Below are 4,820 nucleotides of genomic sequence, written 5' to 3' on the forward strand. Positions count from 1 at the left end.
AAAGTATATAATGTCATCAATTATATTGAATATAAAATTAACCTTACAGATGGACAAAAGAAAAATTTAGCACAAGCTTATAATAATAAAATTCCACATACTTTTAGATTAAAACATAACAATTACGTGGAAACTTCCCTTTACTTTTAACAAAAACACAAATTAATCAATTAAAAAAGCTGTTGCAAATAAGAAGGGATTAGAAATTACAATTTCAAAAAGCCAAATGTTCAGTCAAGGTCAAAATGGTGGATTTTAGGAGCTTTAGCTGTTTGTTAGAAAAACAATTCTTCCAATGGCAGCAAAAATAGCTCCAAAAATTTTAGCCCCTCTAGGCATTGGTGCTTTGTCTGGGCTAGCCAGTACTGGTGTTAGTAAAATACTTGGAAATGGTATGATTTCAGTAGCTAATGATAAGAGAAATATGATATCACCGTATCTTACACCTAATCAAAGAAAGCAACTAGTAGGATCTGGAGTGATTAAATTAACACAAAAACAAAAACAAGACGGTGGGTTTTAGGTATGTTGGCTGCTAGTCTAGGAATACCTTTGATTACATCTTTGTTAAGTGGGAAAGGATTACAGATTGATTCACAACGAAGACCTTACAGACGAATTCCTATAGTAAAAAAAAATAAAATTTATAAACAAACCAATATCTAACTTTGAAATTGAACAATGGGTAAAACAATTAAAAATTAAAAACTTTAGGGGTGTATTTAGTAGAAATAATTTACCAAGAGTGAAACTCTCGGAGACCACAGGTCTACCAAAATTAAAATTAAAAGAAAAGGACGAGTGTGGAATTATAAATTTGGATGACTCTGTTGGTCCTGGAACACATTGGGTTTGTTACTTTAATACTTTGTACTTCGACCCATTTGGACTTCCTCCGCCGAAAGAAGTAATTAAGTATATACCAAATGTAAAATACAACAATGTTCAATATCAAGACAAAACAAGTACACTCTGCGGATATTATTGTTTATTTTTCATTAAAATGTTACAAGATAAAGTACCGTTGTATGATTTATTGTATAAAATACTAAAAATTCATAATCAAAGAGTAAATGAACAAACTATTATAAATTATTTTAATAAAAAAGGGCATTTATTTAACTGGAATAATTAATATAATGGGAATATTCAATAATATAAATGAAAAAGTAAATAAAACAGAAAGGCAATTAATAAGAAAACCTCCATTGTTTTTAACATGTTATACCCAAGATACTGATAGTGGATTATTTCAATGGAAAACTGTAAATGCTAGTCCTGGTTTAGTTCAAAATGGTAATAATGTAACAATTAATTTTAATTGCATCTTAATTATTCTTGTTGATGCAATTAAATTAGATAAAGGAGAAGCTAAATTACAACTAAAAAATAAAGAAAATGTAATTCTTCAAAGTTATCATGTAAAAAAATAACAGAAAAAATGAATCTATTTCTATTAATTATGCATATGAATTTAAAATAAATGATGTTATTTATATTAATTCTTTAAACGTTATGAATATTCAGTTAACAATTTATGGTTCTATAATTTAAGTTTTAATTTAAGAGTTAATTTAAGAATAAGCTAATGTATCAATACCATTATCAAGAATATATCTTTTATCATCATAACATGATAAAGATGTTTTATTTATAACATAACTGGAAAGATTGTGTTTATTAGAACGAATAACTTTAAAGGTGTGATTACTTTGGGTTGAATTAAACAAAGTATCTTTATAATTTTTATGAACTATTGTTTTCTTAACAACAAGTTTTTTATTCCTTTACATTTTTTAACATTAACTTCATTTTCTAATAAATATGAATACATTTTACTTCTTAATCCGACAAATTCAACAATTGCTACACCGGCAGCTTCATCTTTAAATTTTCCAATTACTTTTTTATTATTATCAAAATAAAATTTTGAGTTGTTATCGTAATCACTATTATCAAATAAATCTTTGTCCTTATAAAAATCCTCATATGCATCTTTAGTTTTTATTTCATAACATAATGAATCAGTGTCAGTAAACAATAATTTACAATTACCCTGTACTTTTCCTTAATATAATATAATGAAAATCATACATTAAATATTTTGATAAATCTAGAATGCACATTCCAACATAACAAGGTCTGTTTAATAACAAACTTTCTTTTATTCTATGAATACCAAAAAGGTTAGAGTTAAACTCGTTGAACTAACAAATAAGGTTTGGCTATGTATTTTAATAAAATATTTCATCATGTGTTAATTTAATATTAACCCTCTTGCGTAAATTCCCATCGTCTTACCGAATACAGAATTGTTCATTAACTTAAAAAAGTCCTTTTCAAATGAATTTTTTGCTTTAGATCTTTTTTGAGTATTAAAATCAATATACTTTTTTAAACCAAGGACTTTCGTCAAAAGTTAATATTTGTGTATTTTTGTTACTTTTAACCCTAATTTGTGTATATAGTTCAAGATTTTTATAATGAACTACATAATTTTGTTTTTTCATTAAAGTTGAACCAACTTCTTTACATTACTTTTTCCTATTTCAAATTCTGTTTTAATATTTTACTATAATCAGAAAGCCATTGATCTGGTATAATAATTTTTTCAGGAGCTAAAGGATAATCATTATGGGTTTTATGTAATTCTTTTGGATATTCAAGATCACATTCAACTATAAAGTTAGTTTTTACCTTTGTAATTAATTTCTTGAATTGTTTTTCGGATATAAATTTAAAGTTTCCAGAGGGTAAAGGTTGACACATAGCCCAACCGTAAAGGTTATTGGCGTCAAGGTACATAATGTATTTGCTTTCCTTCTTTTGAATTATAATCTTTCATAATTTATTGTTTGCTTTACTGTATCTGTTTGAAATATAACTTATTCTCCTCTCAGTCCCTTTTCAATAAAAAGATACATATCAATATCAGTTATTAAATCTAACTTAATTCCAGTCATTTTAACATTGCATCCCAAGCTAAACCAGGACTACTAAATAATGACAAGGATCTAATTTGTAGTACTCTAAACATAGTTTTCTAAAATTTTCAAATACATCAGCTAAAAGTAATACGTCAGTTTTTAAATATAGATCATGATATTCTCCCATTGTTTTAATTTTAAATTTTTTCCAGATATTTTTAGCATGTTCGTATTCATTATCAGAAATATTAGTTTCATTTAAAATTGAATAAAACTCTTCTTTAGAAGGTAATTCTGTTTCTTTAAATTTTTTAAATGAATCTATGTAATCATATGGATAAACACCTTTTGTCTTTAATAAATTAATGCTTTCACAATCAAATTCTTGAGATAAGTATTTAAATTCTGGAATATTTTTTACTAGGTTATCCAATGATTGAGACATAAATTGGAATGAATCAATAAAGACCAAGTCAGAAATCATAAATGCCATATATCTTTCCATATTGTTAGGAATAACATTAATTTCTTTTTTAAATTTTCCTATTTGTTGCATAATAAAATGACCGTCATAACCTTTTAAATTATGAAAAATAACAGGAATTTTATGTGTTAGTTTAAAATTAATATTACATTCTGAGTGAGCACTTCCTCTGAATTTTCCTGTTATATGACAATGGTCTCTTACTTTGATTGAATCTTCTATATATTCTTTTTCACAAATATGACAAAACTTTTGTTTTTTAAATTCGGTTGAATCATTTTTAGACATTCTTAGTTCTTTGTTGAAATGTTCTTTAAATATTTCTTTACAATATTCCTTTTCCTCAAGCATTTTTCAATAAACTTATAAACTGCATTAGGACCTCTATAAATCTGGGTTGGTTTAGAAATATTTATCGTCATAACAACAAACAACTTTATAACCGTAACCACAATCTATATGATTTTGATATGCTTCAGTAAATGAAGATTCAGTTGATGGTAAAGCAGTTAAAACTTTTTTAGTTATTGATTCAAAATCAGCATAAATTACAAAAAGGTACTGCTAAACCTTTATGATAATTTTTGAATTGTACTTTACTTCCCTCTTTTGGCATTTTTACGCCTTGGATACCATTAATAGCTAAACAATTTGGTATGTGTTCATTTAATATTCTTTTCATTTGTAAAATGTTGTAAACAGCTTTTACAGAAGTGTTTTTTATTTGCATGTTTTGTTTTTTTTAAACATTAATCTATTAAAGTCTTTTATCCAAACATAATGTTGGATTACAGTTCTTGAGGGTTTTACAGTCATCATCAGTTTTTTTAAATCATTTATTTTATCATTAGTAATTAGAAACATGTCACAGTGTTCTTCGTATTGATATTTTGATATGTACAATGGATAAATACTATTTTCTTCATAACCAAATATATTAAATGATATTTCATTTAAAACTTCTATTTTAGGTATTTGATTTAATGTAACAGGAAATTTAATTCCAGTATAATCAAGATCGTTTATATTTTTTTATATTTTGAAATATTTTGAGGATTTTTTTCAACAGGAAATTTGTAAGCTAAATGACACCATCTAAAACATTCGTTATCATCATTCTTTATATTTAATTAATCCTTTCATTGAATTTTGTAATGGTTTTGGTAATTCTAAATAACTGAAGCAGCCAATGGACTATACTTATATATATTATATAATAAGCATCAACTGACTCTATTCTCCAGCCACTTCCTTCAGAAATCCAATTACCAATTCTATTTATTATTTCATCAAAAGCTTGATGTAAAGTTTTTTTTATTTCGTTTGTGTTAATAATTTCTAAAGCCTTTGATTGAAAATAAGCTGATTTATATATTGTATCAGTTTTATCCATTTTTGAAAAAGTTATT

The sequence above is a fragment of the Mercenaria mercenaria genome, unplaced genomic scaffold (assembly GCF_021730395.1).
Source record: "Mercenaria mercenaria strain notata unplaced genomic scaffold, MADL_Memer_1 contig_647, whole genome shotgun sequence".
NCBI lineage: Eukaryota > Metazoa > Mollusca > Bivalvia > Venerida > Veneridae > Mercenaria > Mercenaria mercenaria.